The following is a 19,648-nucleotide window of genomic DNA, read 5'->3' as shown; positions in this document are numbered from 1 at the left end:
ACACACATGGATGTTAGGCTTTCAAAATATTATATTATCAGGTAAGTTATTTGGGGGTACACTCTCATTTTTGAAAACTCAGGTAATGATGAGATTATAACAATTATACAGTGGCCCTGCACCAATAGCCTTCCATTTTTATTGATTTATATATTTATTGATGTTCATGACCTTGATTTGAGTTTAGCTACTGATTCATAAAGCGTGGGTTAAAACTCATTTGCCTGGTTTAGTCCTCAAAATTAGTAAAGCAAAAGAGACACAATTTAGTAAGAATACAGCAACAAAAACCTAACAGTATGGCTTGGGCTTAAAAACCAATGCTCACATTGGTGAGGTGAATGATAAGAGCCTTGACCAGAAAGGAAAGGCTAGTAATTATAAAATGAGATTACCATACAACATTCTTAACCCACAAAAATTTTTTATAAATGGGCTCATACTTGTCAACGCTCCCTAAAAGCCACTGCAGTTTGACTGAGCAGCATTTCAGGTAAATGAGGCATGTCCTTGTCTGGCCCTGCTGTGCTATGAATTTGGAGGTTTCCCCTCTGTTGAGTTGGCTCCTAATGGGCAACTCTACTGCCCTTGGTGTAAACGCAGAAACACCGGCTGCAGCCACTAAAAAGCGTATTGCAAAGGTGCAGCCACGGCTGCTGCAGACCCCCTCTGCCCTCATTGGAAAATATGCTGGCAGTCAACAACAAAAAACAGTGACGACTGGAGAGCTGAAGGAATCGAGAAAAGACCGTGAAGGCCTTCTGGAAAGGAACAGACACTCCCAGCCAAGCAGCAGGGTTGGCCATTAGTGGATCCAGAACCTTCCTTAAGAGCTCCCCATTTCCTACATCCAGGTTCGGTTTAAAACCGCAGGCCCAGGCTCCACCCTTGTCAGCTAACATCCTCAACCCCGAGGGCAGGAGCGTCCATTCCTACGACCTGGTTCACTTACTGCTCCAAAGTAGCCTTATAAACACTGAGCTTCCCAGAGTGCCTGGGAGATGACATGGTTTAAAATTATGAGCAAACACGGGAGGCGTCTATGTAAACTTATAAAAGGGTCAGACTGAAGGGAAGGCAATAAGACCGGTGCAGGATCGCTCTGGGTATGAGAGGATAAGGCCCCAGACTAAAGTGAAAGCCATAAAAATGAAAGAATGGTCCCAGGGGTAGGAAGACTCTATTGGCCACAAATTGTGGGGCAGTCATTTGCCTCCCTACTCATGGGACCTAATGTGGACCTTTGTGAGTTGAGATGAAGACTTTTCCTCTCTCACAACAGCTCATCAAGTACAAATTCTGTCTGACCTACTGGAAGTCCCTGTGTAATTTTGGTTTCCTTCATTTTCATCCTCTTGTTTTGCTCCTAGAAAACTCCCTCTTTTCTCTCTTACCTTATTTACTCATTTCCATCCCTCATGACATCCAAGTAACAACATCATATGGGTTTGGATTACTGGGTAGAATTCATCAAAAATGGGTTCTGGCCCTAGCCAGTTTGGCTCAGTGGATAGAGCGTCAGCACACAGACAGAGGGGTCCCAGGTTTGATTCTAGCCAAGGGCGCTTAACTCGGTTACAGCTCCATTCCCAGCCCCAGTTGGGCCCATGCAGGAGACAACCCATCGATGGGTCTCTCTCACATCAATATTTTTCTCTGTGTCTCTCTCCCTCCCTTCCACTCTCTCTAAAAAAATCAATGGACAAAATATCCTCAGATGAGGATTAACAACTAAAAAATCGGACAAACAAACAAAAAATGGGTTATAATTTTAGAAAAAAAAAAGTAACTTTCTGGAAGGAAATGGGGTAGTACCTCACATGGAAGGACAAGATGAGTGACCAGATCTCAGGAAGGATGAAAACCAGGGAAAACCTAGGGAAATAGTGGGCAGTCTCTTCAGAATCAACAAAAGGATGAGTCAAAAACAACTATTTTCATTTCTGTCATTCTGCTCAGGATGCAATTTCTTAGGTTGGCATTCCCACGGAGATTATCTGAAGGAGGGGAGGGGAAGGCCCCCAGTGCTGGTGGTACCAAAGGAAGGCAGACTGGATGCTGGGCAGGCATTACCACCGGCTGCCCATCAAGCTGTATGTACCTGTACATGCAGCAATGACATGAAGCTCAAAGAAACATTAACTCAGCCCTTAAAAGCACAGGTCCATTCAAATGCTCTTTATTTTATGGCTACACACATCCTGCTCCACCACCTGCATTTGATGCATTTTATTCCTTCCTTTAACATAAAATTTCTCATTTCAATATCTAACTTTCACACTGAACATTCACCTAGCTTTAATTCCCCACTCTTTCCCATTAAGTACTTCTGATTATTTCTGTTTATCATAAAGAAAAACCAAGGTAAGGCTACAGGAAATGTCTCCAAAAAAAAGGGCATGTTCAACCACATCAATGCTGCCCAAGAGAACTTTCTACAATAATGGAAATATTCTCTATCCAGGTTCTCCAATGTGGTAGCTCCTGACCACATGTGGCTATTGAGCACTTGAAATGTGACTAGTGACTCCGAGAAACTGAATTGTATTTAATTTCAATTAACTTAAATACAAATCTCAATATCCAAACGTGGGTAGTAGATATCATATTGACATAGATGGATATATACTCTCCAAAAAAATTCCTTGTTCTATTTATTTGAACTCTGTATTGCTTGTATGCCCTGCAGCACTCATATGTTCCATGAATGTGGGATGTTCAAAGCTAAATCAAATATTTTTCTAAAACAGTTAAAAGCCATTCTGAACCCATTATGTGAATGGGAGGGGGGCAGGCACCTTGTGGCTAAAAAACTTGCATCACGGCACCCAAAACTGAACCCATCCCCAGGTAAATACACAAAGCTCCAGAAAGACCCTGGGCAAGCCCAGCTTTCGCTTTCACTTTTTGAAAAGAAAGGGGCTAGACTAGATGTACTCAGATCCCTCTTCCAACTCTAAAACCTTAATTTCCTTTTCCTCCCTCTAAAATCTAGAAACTGTAGAATAGAGACTGCAAACATAAATGGTGGGACCTAGAGAAATTCATCCACGGCTGAATGTGACATGGATTGCTTCAGACAGATTATCACTATACACCTGGAGCCCTCAAACTCAGTCCTTTCAAGTGACCCCCAACCTTTGGGGCTTTCTGACTTCCTCCATACTCCCATACTGCTCTCCCATAAATTTAAATTTAGATTTCCGAATTCTCCTTCCGGGCTCCACACATGATCTACCTTAAAATGCTGATTACTAGATACAGCCATGATTGTGAAGGTGACTTTGTTTCTGTTAACTGAAACAGAGAAAAAAGTATCATAATGGGCCAATGATAACTGACAGGTGCCCATCTCTCCTGGATCGTTTGTGACTCTATGAAAAGAACGCAACCATAAAGGGAATTCAAGGCTTCTGTGCGTCATTAAAATTTGTGTTTTAGAGAAAACACATTCAATTTATTCTCAGATAAAACTGCAAATAAGTATGGCCTAGGAAATTATAATCCGTCACTGAAACAGTACTTGTCAACTTCACAAATCCTACTGCAGTGAAAGAGCATCAACACTAGGTGGCAGCATTATATCAGTAAAGATGCTCAGAACTTGAAATGGAAGTATTTTATAAAAAAAAAAATTGTCTTGGCACAGTATCAAATCAACCTACATTTCTTCTAGATCTCTTCTTAGCTGATTGTTTTTCAACTTTATTTTTAATCTATTATTCGTACTTTAAATCTGTTATTATTGGAATATTCAAAGTTACCAATACCTTTGGAGTTAAGTGGTGTAAAATTGCATTAGGGAAATTTTTAATGACATTTTTTATCATTTTTTAAAATTTTTAAAATATATTTTATTGATTTTTTACAGAGAGGAAGGGAGAGGGATAGAGAGTTAGAAACATCAATGAGAGAGAAACATCCATCAGCTGCCTCCAGCACACCCCCTACTGGGGATATGCCCGCAACTAAGGTACATGCCCTTGACAGGAATTGAACCTGGGACCCTTCAGTCCGCAGGCTGATGCTCTATCCACTGAGCCAAACCGGTTAGGGCTTTTTTTATTTTTTTAAAGACATGTTTTTATTTATTTCAGAGAGAAGAAGGGGGAGGGAGAGAGAGATAGAAACATCAATGATGAGAATCAGCAATCGTCTCCTGTATGCTCCCTACTGGGGATGGAGCCTGCAACCTGGGCACATGCCCTGACCAGAAATCGAATTGTGACCTCCTGGTTCATGGGTCGATGCTCAACCACTGAGCCACACCAGCTGGGCTTTAAGGACATTTTCTTAACTTTATTTTTATTGTTGATGCTATTACAGGTGTCCCCATTTTCCCCATCTTTGTCCACCTTCCCCTGCCCCTCATCCTTCTGGCCATCACCACACTGTTGTCTGTGTCCATGGATTATGCATATATGTTCTGACTAATCCCTTCACCTTCTTTCACCCAGTCCCTTACCCCCACTTCTACTGACAGCCATCAGTCTGTTCCATGTATCTATGCCTCTGTTCTATTTTGTTCATTAGATTCCACATATACCAGTAAGTGAGATCATATGGTCTTTGTCTTTGTCTGACTGGCTTATTTCACTTAGCATAATAATGACCTTTTTTTAAGTAGTGTCCTTGCTTATTATTAACCCACTAGAGGCCCGGTGCATGGATTTGTCCACTGGTGGGGTCCCTCAGCGTGGCCTGTGGGAATTGGGCTGAAACCAGCATCCAACATCCCCCAAAACCCAGGAATTATACCTCCCTGTACTCTGGAAATAAAACCCAAATTCGGATCTCAACTGTAATGCTTAAAAAGCTGGTCGCCAGACAACTGGAAATCAGAGTCTCTCCTGCCATCCCCTGCTTCCACTTGCCCATCCCTGCACCTCATGCTGTCCTTCTACTAAAGTGATTCTTCACACATAAACTCTTCATATAAAGCTGACAATGATATATATCCAAGTTTCTATAGATTCTAAAAACTGGCTCCCAAAGCCTTAGCCTGGGAAAAAGAAAATATTTATTTTCACTTGCACATCCCTGCCCTGGTCCAGAGAGAATTGCCACTTGTGTGGAGGAGAAAACTCGGCCCTGTCCTAGATAAACACGATTAATAATAGACTCAAGTTTTGCAGGCAATGGGGCTTTTTAAAAAGGGACATTGAACTTGTTCCTTTGTAAATCTGAGCCCTTTTAACTCAAACATATATTACTATCAGGATAGGTTCCTTATATTTGTGGGCCTTGATTGATTTTTCTCCTCTAACTTATGTTTCTAGTCTTCCCTGCCTCTCCTCAATGGGCTAACGTGTTCTATGACTACATCCTCAAAGCACAGATCTCTGCAGATACTCCTCAACGCAACAGTGACAGTGCCTGTTTTTAAAAATAAAGAATTCTTCATTTGTATGGCTTAAAGACTATCATTTATGGCAATATTATCGGGACCAATAACTCAGTGTCAATCATATGGGTACAGGAATTTGACTTACATTGGAGCTCCATTTTTCTAAGATGGTAAACATGCAATTTTCATAAATTTGGAAGTCCTTCCTTTTCATTGGTTGTATCTAAGTTTGGGGGAGTTTATATAAAGCCAGTATCTTAAGAAATATGCTCCGTGGTTTTTTGTCATCATCCATATCCCCCGGGCTGCACCCAGCTGCCCCAAGGGCTGAGAGGAGCCATACCTCTATGGGTTGAATACACCATCTGGAAACCCTAACAAAGTGAGTCAAAGTTGGTGGAAGTTCACCAACTTTGTGCCAATGGTATTTTCCCCCTGAACGGAACATTAAGTGGCCTGTCCAATTCTGATTAATTTAATGAGTGAGAGAATCTCTGCCATAGATGGGGGGAGGGGGGTCATTCTGTTGATGCTATAACTACTAGTATCTATCATTTTCTTGTGCATGTATTTATCCTAGGTCATTTTGTAACAGAAAACTAGTTATAACTCATCGTTATTCAATTCTCTTTTTTTACATTTTTGTGTTTCTAAATAATTAATTTAGATTTAGCATATACCTACCTGGCTTTAAGGTACACTGGTCTGTATGCCATCTTCCCAGTTGGGTGGGTGTATTATTCCCAATGTTAACACTATGGTCTTTATAGGACATTTTTGTGCCTCCTTTCTCCTTCAGTCCACCCTGTAGTACGCCATTCTGTATTCCCCTTGGGGTGATGGCAGCAGCAAAGCGTACTATGGGCTCTGGGTGCTAAGTGCTGGATGTGAATACCGGCTCTTCCCCTTACTAACAGGGTAATCTGGAGCAAATTACTTGTGTTATCTGCACCTTAGTTTCCTCTTTTGTAGAATGAGGGAATAATATTTCCTGTTACACTGAGTTGTTTAAAGGATTAAATGACATAATGTGTATTGAGCACATAGAAAGGTATGTGGCACATATATAGGCCATTTTTAAGATTTCCATTAAATTGGTCACAAAACAGACCATTCTAAAATGAATCGTGGCCTTAGCTGGTTTGGCTCAGTGGATAGAGTGTCGGCCTGCAAACTGAAAGCCCCTGGGTTCCATCCCGGTCAAGGGCACATACCCAGGTTGTGGGCTCTATTCCCAGTGCGGGGGCATGCAGGAGGCAGCCAATCAATGATTCTCTCACATCATTGATGTTTGTATCTCTCTCTCTCCCTTCCTCTCTGAAATCAATAAAAATATATATTTTAAATGAAACATTTTTTCTCATATTATTTTATAAGCGTACTACATACTTGCCTTGGCTGGTTGTGGATCAGTTAGATGAACGTTGTCCCATGCACCAAGAGGTCACCTAGTCAATTCGGGTCTGGACACATACCTGGTTTTCAGGCTAGATCCCCAGTAGGAGGCATGCAGGAGGCAGCCTATTGATGGTTCTCTCTCATCGATGTTTCTCTCTCCCTTTCCCTTCCTCTCTCTAAAATCAATAAAAACATGTTTTAAAAAGAGTACTGCACACTTATATAGTTGTTGCTTTTGTTTGTTTGGGGGGATTTTTTGTTTATTTGTTGTTTCTACAAAGACTGGCATCCAATGACTAGTTGCTAAACTAGCAAAATTCTATAGAAACAAAAACAGGGCCAATGTAAACTTTTGTAATTAATCAAAATAGTAATATGATTCAAATTCCATATTAGTACACCAACCAAATCTCTATTTCGGAAAGCTTCATCTTAAGAAATCTTTCTCCAATACCCATTCTCACTAGATAGCAATGCCCATATATACAAGTGTCTAAATATAAAAAGACCCACATAAAGGAAAAGTCAAGAGGAGGGATTACCCTTTTGACAAAGACCCTAAGGAATCCTAATTCGCAGGATATATTCCTTTGATATTTTGGATACTGACTCTCAGGGTTGCAAGATACAATGTTGGAGGTTATTTCCCTTCTGAAACCTCCTATGAAAAAGTCACCGATCAGAGCGAGCAAGTGCTCCTTAGCCAAGTAACTACCTGTGTGTTGATTTAAAATCCTTCCAAAGATAACCTCTCTGCTGTGAAGAGGCCTCCTTAGCCCTAGGCATTTCATTCATCATCCTTAGCTTTTACTGAAAAAAAAGTTAGCTGTTCACCTCTCTCTAAAGATCAAATCTACTGTGTTCAAGACAAATTGCTTCCTTCTTAGAGCTTTAAAAAGAATATTTACTTCTAAGTCCTAATGAAGATATATTACTTCAAAGGCCACAAAATAGAGGTCCCAGATACAGGTTCTGAGTGAATCCCAAGAAAGGTCAGCAAGGTTGTAGCCATAAGAGGATTCTGCTGCCTTGAATCAATCCCCTTAAAGCATTCCTCCAAGCTCTCTGCACCGTGCTCACCAGCAGCCTTGGAGGGTCAAGGAAGGGCCATCCATTGGAAATGACTTGCATCTCTGATACAGCAACAGAACAACGACGTGACTTTTTTTTTTCCTTAAAAAAGAATAATTCTCCATGGCTTTCATACACTATGTTCAGAAGGCAAGACCAAATGGCAGCATAAAATGCTTTCCACAAAAGATGTAATAATCATTCTCTTTACTCAAGCCCTTAGAAGGGAAGTGGCTAAGAGTATCCTCCCAGACAAAGAGATACTCAGAGAGACATCGAGGTGCAGAAGAGCTTAAACCTTCACTCCATCAAGTACAAAGACATCTCTTTAAAGGGCAGGTACCAGCTCCCTCTTTCCTCCCAGAACCTCTGAGTGGTGTACCTCCCACTCAGAGGTCTTCACAGCACCTTTATGAAAAGGTGAGGGGAAAGTGAGGTATGGAGATGCTGAGCGATTTTCAAAAGACCACTCAGCACGACAGTGCAGATAAGGAAAAGGGTGTTTCTTATTCTTATAGCTACATTTCATTTTATCCAACACAAGAACTACTAGATGACCACATTCACACAAATTTTTCTCTTTCTTTAATATATTTTTTATTGATTTTTTACAGAGAGGAAAGGAGAGGGATAGAGTTAGAAACATCGATGAGAGAGAAACATCGACCAGCTGCCTCCTGCACGCCTCCTACTGGGGATGTGCCAGCAACCAAGGTACATGCCCTTGACCAGAATCGAACCTGGGACCTTTCAGTCCGCAGGCCGACGCTCTATCCACTGAGCCAAACCGGTTTGGCACAAATTTTTCTTTTTAAGAAAACCAGCTGAAAATGTAATGTGGAAAAGCAAAATATCCTCTTAACAAGTGTCTTGATTGTCCTCAAGATACTCCAGGCCACAGTAATCTCTCCTGGCTCTGGGGAGCACAGATTCGGGTCCAGTGGTTCTCATACTCAGCTCTGTGGAGCCCCATGTAGGGAACACAGGAGGGTAAGAAGAGCCCAATGAAACTTTTCCACCTGACTTCAACCAGAGCAGCTCAAAGCTTATCTGCTTCAAGGGGTCCATAACTTTTTTAATATATATTTTTATTGATTTCAGAGAGGAAAGAGTGGGAAAGAGAGAAAGAAACATCAATGATGAGAGAGAATCATTAATCAGCTGCCTCTGGCATGCCCCGCACTGGAGCATGGAGCCCACAACCAAGCATGTGCCCTGACTGGGAATCAAACTGTGACCTCCCAGTTCATAGGCCGATGCTCAACCACTGAGCACACTGGCCAGGCCATCCCTTTTAAATATATTTTTTAACAATGTAGTCTAATCCTAGTCATTTAAAACTGAAGGAACAGAAACCAGAGAGACATACTGGTAAAAGAATGAGTGATGGAAATCGATATTAAAGCAAGCAGCCAATGCTTGGAGCCAAAGAAAGAAAGGGAGTGAACTTGGATTTGTCCCAGGACCCAGGAAAATGGGCACTTTCAAGAGGTGATTCCTCCTACACACATAATACGAACCCAAGATGGACTTTTGTTGATTGACTTCACATTGATTGGTCCCTCTCCTTTGAACATCACTTTCCTTTGTAACAGTGCACTACCAATGGCAGCACAGCGATTGATCTCTTTAATCATAAATACATTTATCCTCCTGCAAATTCATCTCACTGATTCCTTTCTTTTTCTTCTCTTTCAATTCTGAACTCCTCCTCCTTGCCTTGACTACCTCTTCAAACCTCAACCCTTCTGTGAGGTTTTATTCAGAATTAGTAAAATCAATTTGCAACCACACAATTGTATGCAAATTGTATTATCCAAAAGCAACAATGCAATCTTGCACCTGTGGCCAATTTTGTTTTGTGACAAACTCAGGAAAGAATACTTCAAGCCCTGACTAGTTTGGTTCAGTGGATAGAGCATCGGCCTGAGGACTGAAGGGTCCCAGGTTAGGTCAAGGGCATATACCTTGGTTGCAGGCACATCCCCATCCCAGTGGGGAGTGTGCAGGAGGCAGCTGAATTGATGTTTCTCTCTCCTCAATGTTTCTAACTCTCTATCCCTCTCCCTTTCTCTCTGTAAAAAATCAATAAAATATATATATTTTTAAAAATAATACTTCAAATAATACAAGAGATAATAGAAGACTGTTAGTTCCCTTCACCTCTTGGAACAGTAGAAGCAGATGATACAAGGAAAAGTGTTCAAGAAGCCATTCAAACCACCACCACCTTCACAGAGCAGCATCCTTAGACCTTGACAATAAGAAGCAATTTGAAAGGCATCCAGAGATAAACTTTAACTGACACTTTAAATAAAATTGTCCTTCTGCCTCCTCTTCTCAGTTCAATAATCCCATTTCTACAGTCTGTTCTCATATTTTTACTTTCTATTTTTCTTTGTTATCGTTTGACCCTTCTCTATGCTCCTCGTGGTTCTGCATATCCCCCTCTCATCTTGAAATGTCAGGCTGTCCACTATATTCCCATAAGGGTCAGGATATGGAAATAACATTTTTCTAAGCTCCCACATACTATATTCCTAACCGGGCGTCTGAGTTGTTTTTTTCCAAATTACCCAAAAGCCTACCAGCAAGTAAATACTGTTGTTAACATTTTGGTGTACTGTGTATTCTCTCGGTGTTTTTACTATGTAGGCATATTGATAAAGAGATAGATAATTGATAGATAGATGATAGCCTTATTGCTCAAGTTCTTGTAAACTTTTTTATTCAACAATATCTTTTGGGCATCTGTCTATATCATTAAAATAGATTGAGCCTGCTTTCATGCTTTTACAGCAGCCCATCATCTGAATGCAGTAACTTATTTAAATCCAGGATGAGTTCTGCCTTCTGAGAAGTTGCTTCCTTACACTAGTTCAGAGTGTTGATTGTTCTGATTCCTAACTGACTTCCTTGTCTGCTTTCCCTCTGTAACCCACAATCCACATCATGGCTGGCCTTACCGTCCTGAAACACAGGGCGGATCATGCTATTCCTCTTCTTACAATCCTTCTACTGCTCTTTGGGTAAAATCCAAACTCCTTCCCAGACCCTCCCCAAACCTGTCTCTATTCCAGCTTTCCTGCTCCATTCCCAGGCCCCACACCCCATCTCGTGGAGCCTGTAACTTATCATACTTCTCACCATTTCCTGCTCACTCTGTGGAAAAAGCAAGCTTCTGTGCTTTCGCTACTACCTACAATGCCCCTCCCCACCTTGTCTATCCTCTTTTAAGATCCTCCTTTGTGACCTTCCATGCCACCAGGAGAGTTAGTTGCTTCCTTTTCTCTGTGTGTAAAACCACTTCTATATCTCTATACAATGGCACTTATAATATTGTTATAATATTTATGTTCATGCTAACCTCTCCCACAATTATGGCTTCATCCCTAATGTTCTGGATAGTAACTGCCACTCAAACAATGTTTGTTGAGGTGAATTCAATCCCTCAATCTGTGGGCTAGGTTTACAAGTTGGGATAAAGCATTCAGTTCTGCTTAAATTCTAAGCCCAAGGATCAACTGTACTTCCACCCATCACAGTTGCATGCCTGATTCATCAGTAGCAATTAAAATTGCTACTCTATTTTTCTCTCTCTAACGTCCAGCTTGAAGGTAACACCCCAGATGCAGGAGATAGAGCCTTAAGGATAGTATCATTGATATTATTTCAACTCTTCCTACTAGTAGGAGGGAATGATGAATTCAGGCAAGATGTCCAGCATTCTATTATCCTATATAATAAAAGGCTAATATGCAAATCAACTGAACGGCAGAACGACCAGTCGCTATGACACACACTGACCACCAGGGGGCATATGCTCAACGCAGGAGCTGCCCCCTGGTGGTCAGTGCACTCCCACAGGGGGAGCGCCACTCAGCCAGAAGCTGGGCTCACGTCTGCCAGCACAGTGGCAGTGGCAGGAGCCTCTTCCACCTCTGCGGCAGTCAGACATCCCCCAAGGGATCCCAGAGTACGAGAGGGTGCAGGCTGGGCTGAGGGACACCGCCCCCCCCCCCCATGCACGAATGCCATGCACTGAGCCTCTAGTGATCTATAAACCTCCTGGAAGAGGCACCAGCTGTGAGAGCAGTCAGTGCTATTACAGAAAACAATAAAAGTTCACCAACAACACATAACTAACATTTAAATGTAAATTTTCAAATGTGAAATATCTCATTAATTTTACCAGTCCATTTCCTTTTTCCTCCCCCTCCCAAGAAAGACTACACAACTTTCTGCTGAACAGAATCAACCAAGAAATACCAGATGACATAGTCTTAGAAGGTGTTTCCAGGAAACCAAAAAAAAAGGTGGAGGGGGAGAAGTTGTCCAGATAACACTGGCTTCGGTGATATCAATGTGTATTTTCAGTTTCCTCTTAGGACTTCTTGGTTTAGTGGAGCATACTGCGTCTTTTTCCCCTCCAGCACTGCAATAGTAATCCTGTCTTGTTCTGCTTTGTTCTGTGCTGTTTTCAGTCTGTTTCTGATTGCCACTGATTTATTGGACATTTGACCTCCTAAGAGTGGTTTACATGGAGACTGAAACCCAACAAGTCAAAATCAACACTGCAATAAAGTAGATCTAAACCAAAAAACTAAACGTTGCCAACTTAAAAATTCTTTTCTTAACAAACCACTGAAGATAGCGATCTCAGACTTCCCTTGAAAGTCAAAGAGAACCATTTTTCCTTTACTTCCCACTTTTTAAAGGAACTGTCATAAAGAAATCAAAAAGTGCACAAATCATAACTGACAGCTCAAACACGTTTCACAAATCAAGCCCACCAATGTCACCAGTATCTAGATCATAAGCAGCACCCCCAAAGCCCCATCTGTGTTCACGCCCCAGCCTGCCCGCCTAAGAAACTCCTACCCTGGTCAAACTCTAGATTAGCTTTGCTGTTTTCCAACTCCACATAAATGGACTCATGCAGTGTGTGCTCTTTTGTCTGGTTTCTTTTGCTCCAAATTACCGATGGGATTTATCTTCATTTTCTCAAGAGGCAACAGTTTGTTCACTGTCAATACTATATAAGAAATGCCTTTGTGTGTTTATTTGTTTCAGGAGCATCTACACAAACAATTGTTCTGAGGAAACCAGGTTGAGGCACATGGATCCCAGTGTTAGAATATAAAGGCTTTAGTCAAAAGAGGGAACAGTGAATAAGATGACCTTTTGAAATAGCCTGAAATCAATTGTTAAGAAGCAGCTGTTTGAGGGAAGAAATAGAATAGTAAAAAGAGCTCTGTGAGATAAGCCAGAAAAACAGTCTTGGAAAGAAATGCCCAGAACCGAATCGGGGACCTTGTTTCAAAAGAAAAGAAAATTTGGCCTCTGAAAAGGTTTTGATTCAGGCTGGCTTTGCTCTCTTCAGCAAAACCTTTCTTCCTCTGCCTCTGAAGTTCTGCCCTCAAAGGCCAGTTGGTCTGAAGGCAGCAGCTCTGCGAGGGAGCAGGTCTTGCCACACCCTCTCACACATTGTATGATATTTGACTGAACAATTCCTCGCCTAATAAGGCATTTGCATTCTCCTACCTTTTAAAAACACAGGGTATCAAAAGCTCTCTGTGTGTTTTCGATATTTCCATTACCGTGAACTATCACTTTGTGAAAGTTTGTAACTTACTAAATTGTTGTTACCAGCTGGTTCTGATATTTAATTACTGAACATTTTACTAGTGCTTCAGAAAACTACCTGCATTTAAAACATAACTTACTTTCATTATAAAGGTTTTTATTAGTGCAATTATCAAAATGGCCCCAGAAATATTGATTAATGCCATGTTATGAAAATAAAACTATCCCTTTCTTCCCTCCTTAAAAAAAATTCACACAAAACTTTCACTACTAAGAAAAAACTCATTCAAAGTCATTTACTACAGTTTTTTAAAGATATTAATTGATTCCAGTGAATTTGGAAAGTATTTATTCTGTGACTCTAAGCTTTCCTTTACATCTTTCTATTTACAGAAGGTTCACTAAACCTATCACAGATTTCCAGGATGCTGGCTTAAAATACCGGTATTCATCAGGAACAAGAATAGAGGTGTTGGAATATTTACCAGGGGTATTAGTAAGAGAGAGTAGGAGTGGTCTGCCAGCACATAGATAGTTTGAATTCTAGTTTTACAACCAAACCCAACATTCATTGCACTACAATATCTATAGTAATAAAAGGGTAATATGCTAATTAGACTGGATAGATTGGACATCTTCCGGTTGTCCGGTCCTCCTTTCAGACAAAGCCATGGTGGCAGGGGCTGAGGAAGAGACAGTTAGGGGTGATCAGGCCAGCAGGGGAGGGCAGTTAGGGGCAATCAGGCTGGCAGGAAGTGGCGGTTAGGGGTGATCAGGCAGGCAGGCAAGTGGTTAGGGGTGATCAGGCAGGTAAGCAGAGGTGGTTAGGGGCAATCAGGCAGGCAGGTGAGCAGTTAGGGGTGATGAGGCAGGCAGGCAAGTGGTTAGGGGCAATCAGGCAGGTAGGCAGAGGCAGTTAGGGGCGATCAGGCAGGCAGGCAAGTGGTTAGGGACAATCCAGCAGGCAGGCAAAGTGGTTGGGGATGATCAGGCAGGCAGGCAGGCAAGTGGTTAGGAGCCAGTGGTCCTGGATTATGAGAGGGATGTCCGACTGCCGGTGTAGGCCCAGATTGTGAGAGGGTGCAGGCCGGGCTGAGGGGCCCCCGCCCCATGCACGAATTTTGTGCACTGGGTCTCTAGTAATAAATATTTTTCAAAAGGGTTGGGGGGAGAGGAAATCATACAAACAAAAGGCTAATCTCCAAAGATGTAATTCTGAGTTTTAAAACCATCACCTAAAGCAATTGCCTGGGAAACTTGTTTCTTAAAACTCTGATGCCCGAGCCTTATATCAAACCTATAGAATCAGGGTCTATAAGAGTAGGGTATTTGTACAAGGTCACTGAGTAATTCTGAGACAACCAGGAAAGTTTGAGAACCATCATTTAAGAAAATGACTGGTCTCTAAAACAAGATTCATTAACCACTAGGTGGCGCCAGGTTATCAAAGATGGAACTTTCTGGAACAAGTATTTTCCTTTCAGTATGCACTGTACTCTCATTTTCTTTTTCTCTCTCCACATGTACCCAAACTTTTAGAAAAGGATAATGTCACACCAAAATAAACATGTCACTCAGTATCAGTTTGGCAGTTTTTCCTTGAAATCATTTTGGTTATGACAGGCAAGCTTGTTCTGAGGGACTCAGGGCAGTGTTTCAGCACTCCTGACCTTAGCATCTTCTTTTCTGGCTGCAAATGCTAGAAAGAAGGAAATCCACTGGGAATAGTGCCTGGTCAGCAATGAATGATTGGATAAGAGAGAATGAAGTGACAAGTTCCTGAAAGCCATCCAAAACAATGACTTCAAAAATATAGAAGAATCATCAGTTTACTCATTTCTAACTCTCACTGCTTTTGTGCAAAAGTATTTGACAACTTCTTTAACAGTTTTATCCTTTCTTCTTTCTCAGACTTGTTTCATGTTTAAAAAAAATCCTATGTGGATGATAATCTCATTTCAAAATTTTTCTAAAGAATACATTTGTTTGAAAGTTGCTTCACATGTACCCTTACATGTATTTCAATACTTTTTATTTGTAAATGTGCTTTGAACAGAAATGGAGTACAGCTCAGCAAGACAAATAATACATTTATTCTATTAATTCTACAAGTATCTATTGAGTAACTGTATGGTAGCAGGCATTGTGTTATATACTAGCATAGAAATACAGGGCTGAGCAAAACAAACAACACAGAAGCTTTCGTGTACTTGCATTCTAGTTGAGAGAAACATCTGGGGAAAACAAAGAAAGTAAGTAAAAGAGCAAAATAATAACAGAGTGACAACTCTTTTTTAAAAATAAAACAGACCATTCAGGTAAGGCCCTCCAGAGAAATGGCTCTGGTACCCAGGCCTGAAGTGAATGTATACGGTTGTGAGCCAAAACTGAGCAAAAATAAGCTAAAGAGACACCTGAACATTGAGGAGAAAGTAGCAGAGAAGGATGCCAAGAAGAAGGAGCTCCATGAAGAGCAACTAAGCCAGGCCAATGCTCCTGCCTCCAACCACACCATTGACAACAATGTGGGTGCCAAGGAGAAGATCCTGGGCTCAACCAATACTGCAAGATCTGCAGCCAATCAGTCTACCAACTAAAGGTCATTGGGGAAGACCCATACCCACACAAGTTCCATGTAGATGTCTCGCTCACTCACTTCATCCAAGAGCAAAGTCAACTGCAGCCTAGGGACCACCTGAGGGACATCACCTTAAAGGTGACAGGTGGGATCCATGACAAAAGAGCTTCTGGGGAAAAACTCATCTTCTATGACCTCTTAGGAGCGGGGATCAAATTGCAAGTTATGGCCAATTACAGGAATTATAAATCAGAAGAAGAATTTATTTATGTCAATAACAAACTATATTGGGGAAACATAATTGGGGTTCAGGAGAACCCTGGGAAAACCAAAAAGGCTGAGCTGAACATCATTCCCAATGAGACAGCACTCCTTGCTTGCATATGTTACCTCATCTTCACTTTGGCATTAAAGACAAGGAAACACGATATTATCAGATACTTGGACTTGATTCTGAATGGTTTTATAAGGCAGAAATGTATCATCTGCTCTAAGATCATCACATTTATAAGAAGTTTCTTGAGTGAGTTGGGATTTTTAGAAATTGAAAGTCCCATAATGAACACCATCCTGGGGGAGCTGTGACCAAGCCCTTTATCACCTACCACAATGAGCTGGACATGAATTTATTTATGAGAGTTGCTCCAGAACTCTACCATAAGATGCTGATGGCTGGTGGCATTGACCAGGTTTATGAAACTGGGTGCCAGTTCTGGAATGAAGGAATTGATTTGACTCCCAATCCTGAGTTCACCACCTGTGAGTTCTACATAGCCTACACAAGCTATCACGATCTCATGGAAACCATGGAGAAATTATTTCGGGGATGGTGAAGCACATTAACAGCAGTTACGAGGTCACCTACCATCCAGACGGCCCCAACGGCCACGTCTATGAGACCGATTCACTCCACCCTCCAGAGAGTCAGCAAGATAGAAGATCCTGAGAAAGCCTTAGGGGAGAAGCTACCAGACACTAACTTCTTCAAAACTGAAGAAACTCTCAAAATTCTTGATGATACCGGTGTGGAAAAAGCTGTTGAATGCCCTCCACCTAAGACAACAGCCAGGCTTCTTCATAAGCTTGTTGAGGAGTTCCTGGAAGTGGCACACATCAATCCTACATTCATCTGTGATCACTCACAGATAATGAGACCTTTGGCCAAATGGCATGACTCTGGATATGACTGAATGCTTTGTCATGAAGGAAATATGCAATGCCTACACCAACCTGAATAATCCCATGTGGCAACAACAGCTTTTCAAAGAACAGGCCAAGGAAGCCAAGGCCACTGGCAATGATGAGGCCATGTTTATAGATGAAAACTTATGCACCACTCTGGAATACGGGCTGCCCCCCACAGCTGGCTGGGGCCTGGGCTTCGGCCGAGTCACCATGTTTCTCACAGATGCCAATGACATCAAGGAAGTACTTCTGTTTCCTGCCATGAAAACCAAAGACAAGAAGGAAAAGGTAGTAATTGCTGATACACTGGAAAACACAACAGCTGGCACTTCTGTCTAGAAAATAATAATTGCAAGTCAAATGATTCAGGTATCTTTGCAAAAGGTCAAGGACTGCAGGGAATTCTTGTATATTGCTATCTACTTGACTACTGTAGTTCAGTCACCAGAAGAGGGAAAAAGAATTAAGAATTCCTGTTTTACTCCTTGTTATTAAATAGACTGTCACTAAAGAACAAGGAGGAGGAAGAGGAGAAAAAAAAGAAGAAAGAAGAGAAGCAAGAGGAAGACAAGGAGGAGGAGGAGAGGGAGGAAAAGGAAGAGGAAGAAAAAAGGAAGAAGAAGAAGAAGAAGAAGAAGAAGAAGAAGAAGAAGAAGAAGAAGAAGAAGAAGAATAAGAAGAAGAAGAAGAAGAAGAAGAAGAAGAAGAAGAAGAAGAAGAAGAAGAAGAAGGAGAAGAAGGAGAAGAAGAAGAAAAGGAGAAGGAGGAGGAGGAGGAGGAGGAGGAGGAGGAGGAGAAGAAACAAAAATCTATATATATAAAAGGCTAAGCAACCATTTAACCGTCTGACTGGTATCTATGACATGCAATGACCACCAGGGGGCAGACGCTCTGACCAGTAGTTATGACGCTCACTGACCACCAGGGGGGCAGATGCTCAACGCAGGAGCTGCCGAGCTGTGGTGACTTGGCAGCAGCAGTTCTCAGGTGACACAGCCCGGAACCAGAGAGGTGGGAGTCCGATTCTGGGATGCATCACCTGAGAACCACCCTCTTGCAATCCGGGACCCCTTGAGAGATGTTGGAGAGCCGGTTTTGGCCCGATCCCTGCAGGCTAGGCCGAGGGACCCCACTCATTCTGCCACAGTGCCACCCCAGGTGCAGCTGGCCGGGGAGGGACTGCAGGAGGTTGGCTCCAGGGTGTGTCCTGCCCGTCTCACACAGTCCTGCCTTGCCAGCCACCTTCTAATTAATTTCCTTTCCGTGTGCACTAATCTGTGCACCGGGGCACTAGTTAAAAATAAAGCAGAGTGGCCCTAGCTGCTGTGGTTAGAGTGTAAGGGCACATATCTCAGTTGCAAGCTTGGTCCCAGGCCCTGGTCCGGGCCCATGCAGGAGGCAACTAATCAATGTGTCTCTCTCACATCGATGTTTCTCTCTCTTTGTCTCTCCCCCACCCTTCCACTCTTTCTAAAAATCAATTAAAAAGATATCCTTGGGTGAGGATTAATAAAAATAAATAAATAAAGCAGAGTGATGTATAGTTTCTGCACAAGGTGGAACTGTTTTAGACAGGGTGGTCAGGAAAGGCATCCCTGAGGACGTGACATTTGAGCTAAGAGTTAATGGTGACACGAAGAGCTGGAGGTCCAGCTTTCTAGGTGGAGGGCAGTGCAAATGCAAAGTCCTGGGGGCAGGAACAAGCCTGGCACATTGCAGATCAGGAAGAAAGCCAATACCGGGAAGCATCAGCCAAAGAGGTTGGCAACGTGAACAAAGACCTGGTCAGAGCCATAGATCGCAATTTAGATTTTATTTTTTGTGAAACAGGAAATCATCAGAAGGTTTCCAGGAGGAAAGTAACATGGCCTAATTTCCCCCCCCCCAAGATCATCTGGGGTCCTGATTGTAGAGGGACACAGCTGAATTTATAAGGTGCCCATAGTAGGCTTTTAGGTTGAGGAGATGCCTGTCAAAGGCCTCAAGTTCCCTTATTTGTCTGAGTAGTATCCATGTGGTTTATGAAGAGTTGCCTAACTAATGACTGTGCTACATATCCATACATGGAATGGGAAGTAGGCTTTAAAAAAATTGGGCACAAATTACATAATCAAATTATTACTGTATTTATAACTTCGTCACCAATCATATGTGTGATTTGTATCTGTCCACATCATGCAAAATCTCTGAACTTTCATTGCTGTGGCTGTTAATAATAAGGCAGTAAAATGAGGGTTAATATTTACTAAAGCTGTGACCCGTAACTCAAAGTTTCTAAATCAGCAGAAAGTATTTTTACCAGTGATCAAAAGAACCTCAGGCTAACTTTCCTCAAAATAATAGCTTCTGATTTTTTCTAATTTATTTCTACAACTGTAAGGTGAGACAGCAGAGAGAAAGAACAGAGCTTTGCTGAGGGCCTTTTCTCATCACCGTTTTGCAGAAAAGAAAACTGGAACACGGGGACATTAACCCTTAGTGTC

General features: G+C 41.9%; 1 pseudogene; it reads left to right on the top strand.

Moving 5' to 3' along the window:
• Window positions 1–15,738: 15,738 nt before the first annotated feature.
• LOC102443026 lies at window positions 15,739–17,504 on the top strand (annotated as a pseudogene).
• The last annotated feature ends 2,144 nt before the right edge of the window (window positions 17,505–19,648 follow it).

The sequence above is a fragment of the Myotis lucifugus genome, unplaced genomic scaffold (genome assembly GCF_000147115.1).
Source record: "Myotis lucifugus unplaced genomic scaffold, Myoluc2.0 scaffold_0, whole genome shotgun sequence".
NCBI lineage: Eukaryota > Metazoa > Chordata > Mammalia > Chiroptera > Vespertilionidae > Myotis > Myotis lucifugus.
The sequence above is the reverse complement of the archived record's forward strand: the minus strand, read 5'-3'. Positions and strand labels throughout refer to the sequence as shown.